The following is an 18,037-nucleotide window of genomic DNA, read 5'->3' on the forward strand; positions in this document are numbered from 1 at the left end:
TTTTAATCTTTTCTAACTAAATATTAAAAAAATATTAAGAATCTTCGATCGAACATGAAGGCTTACTGCATCACTAAAATCTTAAAAATAAAATAAAAACAGATAAAATAATAAAATAAGGATAAACTCTATTTTATTTAGATTACTTACCTAAAATTTTCTAAGTTAATGTTTGGTTAATAAGAAAATAATTGAATAACTGGTTATTAATCTATATGTATTTAAAATAATTGGCAGAATTCTTGACAGAGCCTCCCAACCACTAGACCGATAGTAGTACGGAAATAGGGGTACGTCGTCAAAAATGACGTCCTTCCAAGATGGCGGCCGTCCGCCATCTTGGAATCCATGATGGCGACCGTCGGTTATCTTGGCGGCCATCTTGTCCGCCAATTTGAGATAGCGACTATGATGGTGGACAAGATGGAGGTGGTCGGTCATCTTGGATAGTGACGTCAGTGACGCCGTAGCCCGCCAAGATGGCGGTGGACGGCCATCTTGGATTGTGACGTGTTTTTTGACGACGTACCTCGAGAATGATCCTGGTTGTCCATGCGACGGCGTCGGGAGGCGCGCGTCACAGAGTGAGGATCTCGTCGTAGATCGTGCACTGGGAGGCGGCGGTGTGTGCGCGTGCGTGCGTCAGCGGACAACGTAGAGAAAGATGTTTACAGTGCGGGACGTGGCGCTCGACTGAAGAATTGTGGATCCGACGCGGTCTGAAGCTATCCAATCGCAGCGTCGGGAATCAGCGCGCACGAGAGATAAATTCCATTATTGCCTTATAAATACCAAACCGGGTATGAACGGGCTATCTCGTCTCCATTCATGTTTAACATAGAGTCGATGCAGCAGTCAATATAGTCCGTATTGTCTGCGCCGTTTTAGTTCATCAGGTTCACTCGTCGCTACACAAAACCTAAACAAACATTTCATCGAGTGTAAGCGACACGGTGCACAAAGGATAAGATTACCCGATCGTTAAAGAATGGGAATGCGTGATGAAGTTTAGGGTCTACTCGTCCACACTCCACGTTCCGTATGCGGTGTATGCGGGTTCGAATCGTTTGTTCATCCGATGGACACTGCCACCCCTAATTCTAACACTAGTTTTACCGATAAGGTAGCCCATCATCTTCTATCCGGTTACGTCTATGTAATCGTTGATGAGGACAGGCAGATTTCCGAAGGTCCTGTCGTCTACCAAGCGAGAACTGATGGTGAAAATATCGTTGAAAAGATGCTGGATGATTTGCTCTAACACGCCGATAGATTGCACAAAATTATGATTGTCGAAAACCGATAGTGATGACGCCCGAAGACAGGGATCCATTTCAAAGGGCTACCGAGTGTTTTCTTTGTCTTTGCAAGTTGAACGACAATCGTGTACGTCATCACTCGCATACCACAGGGCGGTTTCTTGGTGCATGTCATTATCAGTGCAATTTAAATTGTAAACGCACCGAGCATATTCCAGTATTTTTTTATAACCTCCGCGGTTACGATAGCCATCACATAGTTCAAGCTTTGGGAAAATACAAGGACGACGTAAAAATAAACTGTATCGCCAACACGTCTGAGCGGATACAGTCACTGTCCGTTGGTCCATTGAGGTTCTTGGACTCTTTACAATTTCTTTCGTCGTACCTCGAAAAACTTGTAGAAAATCTAGTAAAAGATTGTCAGGGCAAAGACACCGTATTTAAACGTCTCACGCACTGTTACCCATTACCCGAGAAAAGAGATTGTTTAATCCCTAAAGGCGTTTACCCATACGAATACATGACCCATGTAAACAAGTTTTCCGAAACCGAACTTCCACAGCAGACGGCATTCTACAGCACGCTAAGAAGAGAGAACATAACAGCCAAAGATTACACCCACACCAAAAACGTGTGGGAAATATTTGACTGCAATACGTTAGGCGATTATCACTATCTTTACCTTCTTAGCGATGTATTATTGTTGGCGGACGTATTTGAAAATTTCCGAAGTACGTCTATGCAATATTACGGTTTGGACCCCTGTCACTTTTATTCCACCCCCCATTTCACGTGGAATGCCATGTTAAAATTTACCTGTCAAAAATTGGAACTGTTGACAGACATAGATATGCATCTGTTTGTTGAAAAAGGCACACACGGTGGTATAGCTATGATTTCACACGGGTACGGAAAGGCGAACAACCCAAATATTCCGGATCAATATGACCCATCCGACCCCACGTCCTAAGTTCAATATTATGATTCCAACAACCTTTACGGGTGAGCCATGGTTGAGCCCTTACCACAAGCTAATTTTAGGTGGTTGAGTACTGAAGAGATTGACAATATCGATATTAACGGGGTTGACGATCTAGGCGAAAAGGGCTACATCTTGGAAGTGGATCTCGAGTATCCACAACAATTGCACGATCGTCACAAAGATTACCCTCTCGCACCAGAACGATTAGTACCAACCGATGACATGTTGTCCCCCTATTTGAAGGACATAAAGAGATGTCCCGTAAAGAAATTAATGACAACATTGTACGACAAGGCACAATATGTTTTACATTACAGAAACCTAAAGTTATACACTAGACTAGGACTGAAAGTGAAAAACGTTTACAGAGTTCTGGAATTCTCCCAGTCTCCTTGGTTGAAACCGTACATCGACTTCAATACTGAAACGCGTGCGCAAGGACGAAACAGTTTTGAAAAGGACTTTTTCAAGTTAATGAACAACGCGGTGTACGGCAAGTCCTTGAAAAACGTACGAAACAGAATAGACTTCAAACTGGTCACTAACGAACGTAAGCTGGATAAGGTGATTGCAAAACCGAGAGTTAAGGCTTGGTACATCTATAACAAGGATCTCGTCGGGGTAAGTCTGAAGAAAACGGAGATATTCCTCAATAGTCCAATCTACATCGGTTTTACCGTATTGGACATTAGCAAAATGATCATGTACGAATTCCACTATGACTACATGGTGGAAAAGTACGGTCATAATATAAATCTTCTAATGACCGATAAGGACAGTCTGATGTATCATATCGTGACCGATAACGTTTACAACGATATTCTTCACATTATCGATCGCGACTTCATATTACCCTTGCGATCACGTATGTTTTAGTAATACCAATAAGAAACGACTTGGTAAATTCAAAGACGAGATGAATGGAAAAGCTATTCGTGAATTTGTTTGACTTCGTGCTAAGATATATAGCATTCTCAATTTCAACAAGAAGGAGAAGAAGTTTGACTTGTTAATAGAAAATATACTGTGCAAAGTGCTTATGATCCCGTACGCGCTTGTGTACATAATGGAATCATTAAAAAGACTTTTTTTTGTACAGATCGTGTCTAAAATCTTTTGCAATGGATACTGTAGGAAAACCCTTTGCAAAATTATTGCAACCCTTTGCAAAATGACGACAACACTCCACAAAAGAGACCAAGAAACCGTAAACAAAGTGCTCATAGCCAACGGACATGACTATTGTAGTCCAACGAAACCCTAGTAGTCCTCGACCATAACTATTGTTCATTTTTTTATCATGCGGATATATATTGACTTTTATTTAAAAAAACCATTATGTAATAAATTATTGATCATGACTATTGTTAATTTTCGTGCGGCTATATATTGCCTTTCTTTTATTGTAAGTGAAAAAAATTATATGTAAAAAATATGAAATAATATGAATAACTTTTTAAAAAAATTACTTTTCTGCGGTAGCCCAATACATCTCGTCGACAGACGGGACAATTTCTGCTGTACCTCGCTAATTTTCGCATACAGCCTTCGCAGTATCGATGACTGCAAACCAACAACTCGACAGTTATTGATTCTGTTAAACAGATCGGAAATCTGTCGGTTGATGAGTTTCCATCACCTCAACAGACTGGCTTGAATTAGCGTCGACCTGTTGTAGAATTCTATTTAGAGTTCTACAATGAGATCGACGTGGACATGGTGTCGAACTAACATTCACGACTGTGACCTCCGGACGACGACACACTCGAACATGTCGACGTCGACATTGATGTCCACGACGAACACAATGATTGGTACTACTACTCTGTCCATTAACACCATCGATAATTTCATGTATGTTTTGTAATTCATTATCTGGTAATGGCGATGATGGTGGCTGATTATCATTGTTATTGCTGTTGTTGTCGTTCGGATTGAAATCCGTTGCGGACCCATCGGATTCTGCATCTTCTTCTTGATGGTTAGATGGTGATGCTGATGATGGTGGTGGCGGAGCATCGTGGTTGAAACGAACAACATATCGCATTGCCCGTCGTCTCGCCCTCAATATCCCATTCATCAAGTCATTCGACGCGTGTTCGACTTCAGTGCTAACCCGGTAGTGCTTCAATATATATATATAAATAAATTAAATGAACGCAAATGAATGTCTGATAAAACATTAAAAAACTGAACATTACGGAACTTCACAAAATTTAACTTTCCACTTTCTAATCACAACGTAAAAAAATGCAATTGTCAGAACAGCACTACCTATCAGATTTAATTCAATCTACTCCCTAAACACAGTAGTTTGTTCAAAATACCCCTAACCTTCTTTTTACTGTTCATATCGAGGATTTCTGTAACTTTAAACCTTCTTCGGACCAATTTGCAAAAGTCGTGCATTTTGCATAAATCATTCCAGTAGTTTTTAGTCTATAGCGATACACAGACGAACATTGCCTTTTATATATATAGATTTTCACATTTTTGCTGCGTGATAATATAATTGATAATTAATTATAACGTACAGAGGTTCTCAATTCGAGATTTTATTCTGTATTCTTTTTTTATTAGCGAACAAATTTCTATGGTGGTCCATTAAGAAGTTTTTTCGAGATAACATAAACAGAAGATTTTTTGGGCGCAGTGTTTAATTTAAATCAGTTCCAAATTACCGGAGCTATAAGTAAATTTGAATACAAAAAGAAATGATATGAAAAGAAGGGTTTCAATTGAAATAACTGGAAGAATGTAAACATATCTTGTACTGTACACATAAACATAAATAATTACAAACAAAGATGAGACCAAAGAAAATTAATCAAGTTCAGAACATAACAGCATTAACATCAAAAAATAGTATTATCAATTACACAAATTTACATCTATTACATTAATCAAACAAAGAAAAAATCAAAAAACCATCAAAAGTAAGTGGCGAAATAAAATGAAAACAATGCACAACATCTTAGGGTAGTTGATTCATCTCAAATTCCGGAAAACTCACAGATTTAATATATGCAATCCTTTCGTAGCTCTGCAGGCCGTGGTACGTGAATATTTGTATAACCATACGGTTATGTTTAAGGATGCGCACCTAGTTGTGGTAAACTCCGTTACTAGGGGAAGCCCGCAAGGTTCCGTTCTCAGTCCTCTTCTGTGGAACCTGGTATTCGACGGATTTCTGGGATTGAAATTTCCAGAAGGGGTCACGGACCAGGCTTTTGCCTGGAAGCATGGCAGATGCAATTGGACACCACGACTAAGGGAAGATCTTTGAACAAGTTTATACAGGATCTGGGTGAACGGTATGCTTCGAGTTCGTTTCTAAGGGCAACGGCTGCCCAGATGCTCACGAACCACCTCAACTTGAACCATTATCTGTATCGGTTCCGCCGGGCAGCTGATGAGCTGTGTGTCTCCGGGGAGGTCCTGTCAAATGAACACCTGATGTTTGACTGCCCTGCTCTTGGGAGTGCCAGAGACCGGGCCACCCTGGAACCTTGAGATCAAGAGGAAAATTGACCACTCACAAGCGGCGAGTCGATGTGGCGAGAGCCACATTGTCGGACCGTGTTGGAGTTCCTAAATGCGGTTGCTTTGTTCAATCGGCATCCGTAGTTTACTTAAGGGAAAGACTCTTACCGCACTGCCTTACCGCACAGGGAAGCTAACCCTGGATATAGCTGACCACCAGCCAATTATTATGGCTTCAAGCGCTATAAAATGGTAGACAGGTTGCTGGAATTCAGAAACCTAGGCGTGGGCAGCGAATTGCTGCCTAGACGAAATAAATTTTATTAATGGTATGATACCATACATATTTTTACGAGTTGACGGGGTGCGCCTACTCATTTTAGCAAATATATGACAAATAAGCGGTTGGGACACGTAACCCGATGGTGTATGGCATCGTGCTTAATCCGCTCACGATTTTATGTAACTGTAGCAGCTATGTTAGGATACTGGTCGCTAAACTGCTCCGAGGCTCAGTTGCCGTTTGTGGCACAGACATTCGGTTTTACGCTTAAGGTTGACCAAATGGGGTGGTGGCTGGAGACATGCCAAACACACCAATATGCTATCGCTTTCGGCGTCTTACGTCCTCGCTGTTATCCAGGAGGTTAACTGCAAGCCAGCTCATATGTCTGTTCAGTCTCGTTTTGTATCTTGTACCGAATCGCCGCATCTCCTCTCGAACGGTTAGCCCCCAGACAATCGTGTATTTCAGTGTTTTTTGCACACCACTGTGCTTCTATTATATTTCAGAAGAGTTCGATCTGGAATCTCTGTACGACTTTAATGATACTCTCGCTTGTCGTACCCCACAGTTGGAATCCATTGGTCCAAATCGCTGAGTACAGCAGTTGTTTATTACGTAATGATATTTTCGATCCTCTGCTTTGAAAAAAAATTTACTTATTAATCTTCGTAATGTATAGGAATTTTCATCACAAATTAATTTTTTTCAATAAATTGCGCGTGCACACTCCCCCCTCATACACACACACACACACACTTTAATAATATACAGTATTATCATACAACTTTTAAAGAACACATGGTCATAACTAAAAATATCCTATTTTACTAAAATGGTGTAATAATGAAATTTACTATTTTGAAATTTCTCCTTAAAAAATAAATATATCATCTTGATTTTTGGTATATGCATAATAATAATCTAAGTAACTATTTTGATAAACATGTAAAAATAAATCTTTTCATTCTGTCTGGTGTAATGACAATTAATCTCTTTTTTTTCAATTAAAATATAAGACCAGCAATCTCCAGAGAAATTTTTTACATAATATTACGGTACGCTACCTTAGGGTAATTTCTCGTATCTCAATTATTTTGTTTAAAACTAAGTACAATTGAAAAAATATAGCTAATATAAAACTATGTAAGCCACACTAGTTAAGAGTCCACTGAATTAAATAAAAAAATTAAACAAAGTAGGAGCAGATAAATGATAAATATGACAGCTACTCCACCATCCACTTGAAATCTAATGTAGCCACACTACACCATCTAGGATAGTTTATAGTCACCGGTATATTCGATGAAGCCGGTTCATTTTCACAAAAAATTAAAATACAAAGAAAACATTTTTAATTAATATATTTGTCATCGAAATCAAGATAGAAAAAAGAAAACGCTACCTGATTGAGATTACGATGATCTTTATACATTATTAAATAAAACAGAATGGAATAAATTATAAAACTTTTACAGAAAATTGATTGAAATATAGAAAAAGAAGTGTTATTTACAATCTACATAAAGAATAATGTGTAAATAATCAAAGACTCAGGAAAACCAAGTAACACTGCTTAAAACAAAATTACCTGGTACTTTACAGAACGTCTTACATAAAAGAAGTGGTGAAAATTGAAAGAAAAAATAAATCTGAATAAAATTAAAAAAAAAAAGCTTTTTAAGATACGCCTTTTGATAAGAAATAAATAATCGTATTCCGAATGCAGAGATTATACAATTAAAAAAAAAAAAACTATGAATAGGCTTGTTCTCGTTCCAGTCAGGTGTAATTAAACAGTATGAATATATTGATTGAATCATGGAATAAGGTAAAACGTATGTTGTCACGCAATAAAAACATTCTGCTTTACCATTACAATCACGTTTTAAAGTGATTGTAAAGGCAATTCAACAACCAGAGGTTTATTTTATGCATCTATTTAGCGCACTAGCACACGGTTTTACATGTGAAAACTTATTCACGTAAAAAATATGATATTTTGTGTTTTAAAAATTAAAAGACAAATGTTTGTCGATGTCGCGCAAGAGAGCGCGTGAACAAATATACTTAAGTCTAATAGCGTATGCATGTATCCAAATGCATCTCTACAAGTGGCAGAAACATAAACGTTCTTCAATGCATTTAGACAACACCAGTTTAGACTGGTGTTGTCGTTGAGAGAAGAATTTTAGCCTTTGCGCCATTGCTGTCATCTTAACTTAAAGCAATTTTCATTAAAACAGATTTAAATAGATTAAATTACTTCTCCATCAAAACGAAATTCGTTTTTTTTTGGTGAAAATGACAGATTATATAACAAAGTAAACAATGTAAGCTGTAAATTCGACTATGTTATCAAGTTATTTCAGCAAGGTTTTTGTATTATTAATGTAATTATTCAATCCAGAAATTCTAAGAGTAGAACAGTATTAAAAGGCCAAAAAACATTTGTCTTTTTGATTTTTTCTTCATATATTGAATCCGAAATTAATAGTTATTAAAATATACTAATAACTTTGAATTGCGTCAAATAAAATAACTGAAAATAACACGGGAACATTCAAATTACAAGACAATAATGGTCTATCAAACTTCTTTACTGTACACAGAAATATACAATTAAAACCAGTAAATATAATCATTAGTTGTATGTAGGTGCTATAAAAAGAATAGGAACAGTGAAGAAATGTAAGAGAAAAACTATAAATAACTTTAAAAAAACCCTTATTTACAGATAATCAACATTTATACTTTTAACCTATACAGTATAAATACCACTTTTACCCTGAACTTATAGAATGGACTTCGTTCCCGTATAATTAATTATTTACGTAGGAAATAATATAATTTGTTTTATATATTTGAGGCACCTCAAAGGGAATTTTTTTCACAAAAACTATTGTGAATAATTTACTCAAACATCTTGGTTCTTTAACGGTTCAAACTTTAACGTCTTGGTTCCCACAAAGTCTTTGTTGCCTAGCTTTAAAAATAAAACAGGACGTACTCATTGCGATTCCTACGTCTTTGTTTTAATACAAAACTTCCTCAAATCTTACTCCTAACCAAATTCACTAATTCCGATTATTTTTTTTTATGAACAGAAAATTCCACCAGTAAATATCTCTCAGATAACATCAATGAATGGATATTAAAAAAAAAAAATATCGGAACACAAAATGGTATTATTTTTAATTTTTTTTGTTAACGATTACTTTCTACTGCAATATTATGGTATAAAAATCTGATGTAATAGCAACACATGAATACCTTGTATGCCTATTACATTACATACGAGTATACACATTTTTTTTAAATGAAAAGTACATTAAATTTTATTTCATTAATAACTTCTGATATTTTTTCATATTTTTCTGTTTTATTAATATTATTGAATTATTATTTATCGTGAATTTTTTTTTTACAATCAGAGGTTAATAACTGTTAATAAATCAATACATTTAAATCAAAAACAAAAAGTTAAAAAAAGGAAATGAAGTCTGATTAGATCCGATGTGCCTTCCCTTACTAAGATCCAAATATTTCATTAATTAAAATTTTATTTCGTTATAACTCTGAAGTCAAGAGTTATTTAACTCTTAAGTTAACTCTTATTTAACTATTTGTACTTATTTTCATAAAGCATAAAAATACGTACCACTTATGATATACTGTTGAAAAGCTCTCCAAAAGGGCTTATTACTGCAGTTAAGAAAGAGTCCAAAATTCAAATATTTTTGGATTTTGGGCTTTTATGTACACTTTTGGCCAGTCGAAAGCAATCAAAACGGGAGGTGCACATCCAGATGTTACAACAGTCCTATATCCAAAATTTCAACATCCTACGGCTAAACATCCTACGGTTTTTGAGTTATGCGAGATATATACGTACGTACGTATAGACGATATGATTATGTACGAAGATATAATGTAAGTATATATTTTATACTGATACAAACAAATAGAAACAGAGAGAAATATATCTAAATAAAAAATTTGAGATATATTTTGAAAAAAAAAACAGACGGTGACGGCTTACTTCAATTATGGGCAAGGGAAAATATTAAATTTTTCCACTAGATTTTACGTATTTGTACTCACAAAAATAAAATTCTCTTTAAATTGTGACAATTTTCCTTTACATGTCTATGATGTAGTACCTTAGGCTAATAAATAATACAGAATTTTTTCTTTAAAAAAAAAAATCAAATTTAGGTACATTTCATAAGAAAGCTACCTATCGTAATGGGTACCATGATTCCACTTCCGAAAATTATTAATTTTCGGAATAATAAATAATTAAGATATTTCGACATATCTTCCCGTTTCACATCCCCCAGACTACAAAACCACCGTCAGTTCAAACTTTTATATATATATATATATATATATATATATATGATTTAGTTACTTATATTTAAACATTTTTTACGAAAATAAAAATTAGACTTTGAATAATTGAATTGTAAAGTTTTTCAGTGAAGCTAGAAAGTTTTGCAATGAAAAATTTGAGCAAGGAATTGTATACTTGATCGGAATAGCCAGGCAAGTCATGCAGTATTTGTCCCTTACAACAGTCAGCAGCTTTTCTGATACTACTTTCACTGCATCTATAAAAAATAAGATTAAATTTTTTTATTACATACGAATTAAATAAAGTATTTTTATTTTTTATTAATAAAAATATTAACAATGGAACAAAATCTTCTATAACAGTGCTTAATTCGTAACACAGCAACGTCATGTAACTTAAGCATTTAATTCAATTCAAATATCTAATAAAAGTGCATGTGTAAAAACTAAAAATAATTACAAGTTACATAAATTAAAAAAATAATTTTATAATAAGTAAAGAAAACAAAAGCTTCAAATAAGGTAAAAACGTGATAACGAAGACCTGGAAAAGATGGTGGTACACATTTACAACATTTATAATGGGTGTTTGTTTTAGAGTGATAGAATTTTGAAGTTTTGAATTTTGAAACACATGAAAAGGTAAGTTTGAAAACAATTTTGTTTTTATCTCAAACATAATTTTCCCGTTTAATTTTTGAAAATAATTTCCGGCATATGTCAACCACGATTAGTAAGATTCGACAATTCCAATTTTGAACCAAACTAAAAGTAATTCGGGACCTATGTTGTTAATAACAAGAGTTATGTTTCCTTCCAAAGCGTGAATTGTTGTTGGTTTATCAGCATAAACAAAGAGCAAAACATCTCCAAAGAAAATAATCTACTGGTGTTAAGTCACATGATCTTGGAGGACAATTCACTAGAATATTACGTCAAATAATTCGGTCGCAAAATTGATTAAATGAATGGAATAATTTGGTAGCAGGATGCGGTTTAGATACTTCCGATCTTCTTGAACTATCACTGACAATACCGATATTTTCGTCTGTACTTACAGGTCTTGTTGGTTTTTCATGAAGTAGAATTAATGTTTTTCAAAAATTATCAACATTCGGACGAATAAGTTGCTCTGATGGACGATTACGTGCACCATAAAAATTACGAAGAACTAAAAGTTTGGCAAACAGAAAATTGATTTTTAGAATTATAAATGGTGTAATAATAAACATATAAAATTTGTTGCGGCGTAATATTTTCCATGATAATTTTCGTTGCTCATTATTACAAAAATTCATGAATAAAGAAGTGAACAGTAAAACAGAAACGGATGAATAACATGGTTATTCTGGGGTGGTGATAAAGTGAGGTGGGGAGGAGGGCCCCCACCTCTAAAAATTTCCAATAATTCATAAATCAAGAAGTGAAGTCACACAGAAACGGATGAATAACATGGTTATTCTGGGGTGGTGATAAAGTGAGGTGGGGAGGAGGGCCCCCACCTCTAAAAATTTCCAATAATTCATAAATCAAGAAGTGAAGTCACACAGAAACGGATGAATAACATGGTTATTCTGGGGTGGTGATAAAGTGAGGTGGGGAGGAGGGCCCCCACCTCTAAAAATTTCCAATAATTCATAAATCAAGAAGCGAAGTCACACAGAAACGGATGAATAACATGGTTGTTCTGGGGTGGCGATAAAGTGAGGTGGGGAGGAGGGCCCCCACCTCTAAAAATTTCCAATAATTCATAAATCAAGAAGCGAAGTCACACAGAAACGGATGAATAACATGGTTATTCTGGGGTGGCGATAAAGTGAGGTGGGGAGGAGGGCCCCCACCTCTAAAAATTTCCAATAATTCATAAATCAAGAAGCGAAGTCACACAGAAACGGATGAATAACATGGTTATTCTGGGGTGATGATAAAGTGAGGTGGGGAGGAGGGCCCCCACCTCTAAAAATTTCCAATAATTCATAAATCAAGAAGCGAAGTCACACAGAAACGGATGAATAACATGGTTATTCTGGGGTGGCGATAAAGTGAGGTGGGGAGGAGGGCCCCCACCTCTAAAAATTTCCAATAATTCATAAATCAAGAAGCAAAGTCACACAGAAACGGATGAATAACATGGTTATTCTGGGGTGGCGATAAAGTGAGGTGGGGAGGAGGGCCCCCACCTCTAAAAATTTCCAATAATTCATAAATCAAGAAGCAAAGTCACACAGAAACGGATGAATAACATGGTTATTCTGGGGTGGCGATAAAGTGAGGTGGGGTGGAGGGCCCCCACCTCTAAAAATTTCCAATAATTCATAAATCAAGAAGCGAAGTCACACAGAAACGGATGAATAACATGGTTATTCTGGGGTGGTGATAATGTGAGGCGGGGAGGAGGGCCCCCACCTCTAAAAATTTCCAATAATTCATAAATCAAGAAGCAAAGTCACACAGAAACGGATGAATAACATGGTTATTCTGGGGTGGCGATAAAGTGAGGTGGGGAGGAGGGCCCCCACCTCTAAAAATTTCCAATAATTAATAAATCAAGAAGCGAAGTCACACAGAAACGGATGAATAACATGGTTATTCTGGGGTGGCGATAAAGTGAGGTGGGGAGGAGGGCCCCCACCTCTAAAAATTTCCAATAATTCATAAATCAAGAAGTGAAGTCACACAGAAACGGATGAATAACATGGTTATTCTGGGGTGAGGATAAAGTGAGGTGGGGAGGAGGGCCCCCACCTCTAAAAATTTCCAATAATTCATAAATCAAGAAGCGAAGTCACACAGAAACGGATGAATAACATGTTTATTCTGGGGTGGCGATAAAGTGAGGTGGGGAGGAGGGCCCCCACCTCAAAAAGTACATTAATTCATAAATCAAGAAGTGAAGAGGAATCAGAAATGGATGAATAACATGGTTATTCTGGGGTGGTGATAAACGGTGGTGGGGAGGAGGGCCCCCACCTCTGAAAACTTTCAATAATTCATAAATCTGGAAGTGAAGAAGAAACAGAAATGGATGAATAACTTAGTTATTCTGGGGTGGTGATAAAGTGAGGTGGGGTGGAGGGCCCCCGCCTCTGAAAATTTTCAATAATTCATAAATCTGGAAGTGAAGAAGAAACAGAAATGGACGAATAACTTAGTTATTCTGGGGTGTTGATAAAGTGAGGTGTTGAGGAGGGCCCCCACCTCTAAAAATTTCCAATAATTCATTAATCAAGAAGTGAACAGGAAACAGAAGTGGATGAATAACATGGTTATTCTGGGGTGGTGATAAAGTGTGGTGGGGAGGATGGCCCCCACCTCTGAAAATTTTCAATAATTCATAAATCTGGAAGTGAAGAAGAAACAGAAATGAATGAATAACTTAGTTATTTTGGGGTGCTGATAAAGTGAGGTGGGGTGGAGGGCCTCCGCCTCTGAAAATTTTCAATAATTCATAAATCTGGAAGTGAAGAAGAAACAGAAATGGACGAATAACTTAGTTATTCTGGGGTGTTGATAAAGTGAGATGTTGAGGAGGGCCCCCACCTCTAAAATTTCCAATAATTCATTAATCAAGAAACAGAAATGGATGAATAACATGGTTATTCTGGGGTGATGATAAAGTGTGGTGGGGAGGATTGCCCCCACCTCTGAAAATTTTCAATAATTCATAAATCTGGAAGTGAAGAAGAAACAGAAATGGACGAATAACTTAGTTATTCTGGGGTGTTGATAAAGTGAGGTGTTGAGGAGGGCCCCCACCTCTAAAAATTTCCAATAATTCATTAATCAAGAAGTGAACAGCAAACAGAAATGGATGAATAACATGGTTATTCTGGGGTGGAGATAAAGTGAGGTTGGGAGGAGGGCCCCCACCTCAAAAAGTACATTAATTCATAAATCAAGAAGTGAAGAGGAATCAGAAATGGATGAATAACATGGTTATTCTGAGGTGATAAAGTGAGGTGGGTAGGAGGGAACCCACATTTTAAAAATTACAATAATTCATAAATCAAGAAGTGAAGAGTAAAACAGTAATGGAAGAACAATATAGAACTAATGTAATAGCTTAGAGAATAAAACACAAAGGAAAGAATTATTAAACAGAAAGAAACTAGTTCAACACCAATAATGTAAGAAGAAAAAGCTTTTTAATTAATAAATAAAAAAATAAACAGAAATAAAACCATAATGATAGTGGAGGGCCACTATGCTGAAAATTTAAGATCTTAATGAATTATTTTTCAATGAAAGTAACTAATGAAATTGAAGACATTTATTCCAGGCTGTGAGATTATTTGTATTGAAAATATTTTACTTTTTAATACAATTTTTAATATCTTCTTAATTTTTGTACTAATTTGTTAAGTAAATTATTTTGCAATTCAGTTAATTTACTTTTATAAACCCAATATATTTAATAAAGAGAAAAATATTTATACAAGTATGATTATTCTTAATTTTTTAAAAAAAATCACCTTTTAACTGTTGAACCAAACGTTTAAACATCAGTGTTTAATTTCTTATGATTTTTATTTTGTTGGTACGTCATGATTCAAAAAATTTTTTTAAACAATCCAATTATACATAAATTCTATCTCCTTCGAAATAGTTCCCATTGGTAGCCACGGAACGCTTCAAATGGTTTTCCCCCTCTTCATATTAGTTTTGGAATTCAGAAACCGGAATGTCCTTCACGTGGTCGGATACATTTTTTTAAAAATTTTCTAATTTTCTAAAATTGTGTCCTTCAAGTCAGGTTGAGGAATTACAGGAATGTTTTTCTGTGCCAAAAACTAATTACTTGAGACTGCAGTGTGTCAAGTTGTGCATTTTCTTGATGCAGCATCCAGTTATCTTTGATGGCTGGTCTCACGCTGAAACAAGATAACCTTGAAACTGTTTGTCAGAGGCATTGCTCGGAAAAATAGTAGTGCAACAGGCGTTAACGAAAGAACAATTTTTAATATAATAAAGAAACACAAAATTTATGGTAAATATTTTAGCCCTAAAAAAATTCGAAAATGTGTGAAAAGGATTGAAAAATTGGACGATTTTACTAAAACCGCAATCAGAGAAAAATTCATTCCTTTTATTTTAGTAACAAGCTTCCTAACTTGAACAAGATATTAATTGCCATGAATACAGATTCTGGACTGCCGAATTTTTCTAGAAGTACATTAAATCATCGTACTTGAAATTCACGGAATTTTTGTTTCATGTCTAAATAAAATAATTGTTTATTGATTAACGTGTAGATGTTATTTCGTAGCCTACGGAATAATTAAGAGTACATAAACAATTCTCTGAAGAGAGTAAGACAATTTATTATTTAGATGAAATGGGTAAATGCGGGACATGTACGAAATTGTTGTTGAAGGATCCGTCATAGTAATAATGAGCCGTACCATTGAAAACAAAAAAATTCCAAACGGTTCAACCCGAAATTGAAAACTGCCGAATAGTTAAAATCAAGTACACCGAAGGAATGTTAAAAATAGAACTTATAAGATTAGTAAAATCAGATGAACAAAAATATTTTTATTATATAGCAAAATTTAAAAAAATGAGCCGCCTGCCCCCTCCACTTCATCATTTTTGATATATATATATTACAAAAACCCAATTTACTGTTTATTCCTTGCGGGGAAATCAAAGTAAAACCTTGAGTGAGTCCCCTAGCTCCAACCGCCAGACCAATTTCGCCAAATTTTTGTTTATATGAAAGCTAATGACCCCTATATATGTTATCAATGATCGCCTGCCCACCTCATTTTTGAGAGATATCGAATAAATAATCTGATATAGTATTGCATCATCCTTTAAAACTGGTATATCAATAGTTAACTTCAATACTTTTGAAATAAAACAAATGAATAAACAAAAGAAAAAAAATATCAAATTAAAAAAATTAAAATGAACGAAAAAAGTGAAGAAAAATCTCGTAAAGCGAGATCCAGCGCTAGCGCTAGTAGTATATTGCATTATACTATACTGTATAATACTCTACTGTATACTGTTTTATATATACTCTATAAGTATATATTATACTGTAATATTATTATTATTATATTTAAATACTTATCATTTTCTTATTAAAAAAAAAAATACGAATCCCTAGAAACAGCTTTGATATTCATAATTCAGTTGCATCTCTTGTACATTAAATAGCGTTTCATATATGACTAAAAAAATAACATTATTTTTGGTCTATCTACACTTTCCACAGTCTATTACGATCGGAATTTCCCTTTTGCGCTGTAAAGTTTAAAGGTCTTCACATTACTAATTCTATTTCACTTTAGACATCATTTTGTTAAATTTAGTATAAAATTATTTTCTAATATTCATGAAAAGAACATATCAATGGAAGGTTTACTTAAACAGAATTACTTTAATATAATCGGTTTTCGTTCCCAGAGATAGTTTCATATTGTACTTAAAAGACATACATAACTAGGACTAGGTTAAGGTGTGGCATCCAGTTATCAATCGTTTGAATAATAGACAAACTGATTAAAAATATAATTTTTAAAAAAAACATACAAAATAAAATATTTTTTATTTATTTTATTATCAAATCAGTGGTAAAACCAAAAACGAAGGTTTATGATTTTTGGAACTTCATGAATATTTCATTATAAATTTTGAACTGCTTGATCTTAAATTTGTCATTTGATCTTGTCATTTTATCTTTGACCATGTTTTTATCTTTTGACTAGGGCGCAAGCCGTCATGGTTTTATTTATTTTGACTAGAAGGATCGCTGCGAGTCTGGGGAGGCCCTATACACCTCCCTGGGCGGCGGGTCGATCACTGGGTGGTGCAACTGTAGTTCAACTGTGATTCGATTTTTTTGGTCGCAGACATGTAGAACATATTTTTTCTGTTATAGCCAAAGTGACACAGGAACAATTTAATTAATTCAAAAAATTTAAATAAATTATGAATTTTCTCAAAAATGTCGAGTCCTATATCAAATTCAAGAAAGTAGTGAAAAATTCAAGCAATATATTTTTTTATGGATTAAAAACAGCGGTGATAAGTATAATAGTCAATACTAGGTTGAACACAAATATGGCAGATCCTTTCGAAATATGATCTTTTAATTACTTAATTAAATTTCATTTAATATTTTTATAATGGTAATATTAATAAAATGAAAACGATATCTTAAAACAAAGACACTTAACTAATGTAATTACGGTAAAGTTATTTTAAAAGAAATAATATTAGTTATATATAGTATATAATAATAATACTTTAATTGTGAGGTAATAAGAAGCTTATCTTACCAGTCACCAACTATTGGTCATAACGACCGTTGTCAGTTGTCATATTTCTTCCTTGAAATACTACATTTTCTGTATAACGTTAAACCAATTACTTGTAATTTTAGGCTTATTGTAAATAGAACCTTCAGCCCTATCAAGTATGAGTCTGAAATTCATTTCTATAAAGCACTAACGATAGTGATCGATGAATGGAATTTAAAATTAATACCTGCAACAAAAAATCAAAACAAAAAATTCATTGCTTCATGACAATTATAATTACGTTCTACGGTCTTTTTAATTACTCCTCCTAACTATAGATATGAAGAACCAACCATTTGTAACAACCGTCAGTACAATTGTATGCCAACAGACTGCCAGCCACTTAAACAGTTTATTTTTA

The 18,037-nt window shown here is 34.8% G+C and overlaps 1 long non-coding RNA gene across 2 annotated transcripts in view; it reads right to left on the minus strand.

Moving 5' to 3' along the window:
• Window positions 1-10,556: 10,556 nt before the first annotated feature.
• Window positions 10,557-18,037, minus strand: part of LOC142320178 (uncharacterized) — a 91,299-nt gene continuing 83,818 nt past the window's right edge. For both annotated transcript variants that reach the window (XR_012755310.1, XR_012755311.1), the window contains exons 2-3: window positions 17,656-17,863; window positions 10,557-10,623 (exon numbers count right to left, since the gene is read on the minus strand). This is a non-coding gene — a long non-coding RNA (uncharacterized LOC142320178). The remainder of the gene's footprint in view (window positions 10,624-17,655; window positions 17,864-18,037) is intronic.

The sequence above is a fragment of the Lycorma delicatula genome, chromosome 2 (genome assembly GCF_047948215.1).
Source record: "Lycorma delicatula isolate Av1 chromosome 2, ASM4794821v1, whole genome shotgun sequence".
In the NCBI taxonomy this organism is placed as follows: Eukaryota; Metazoa; Arthropoda; class Insecta; order Hemiptera; family Fulgoridae; genus Lycorma; species Lycorma delicatula.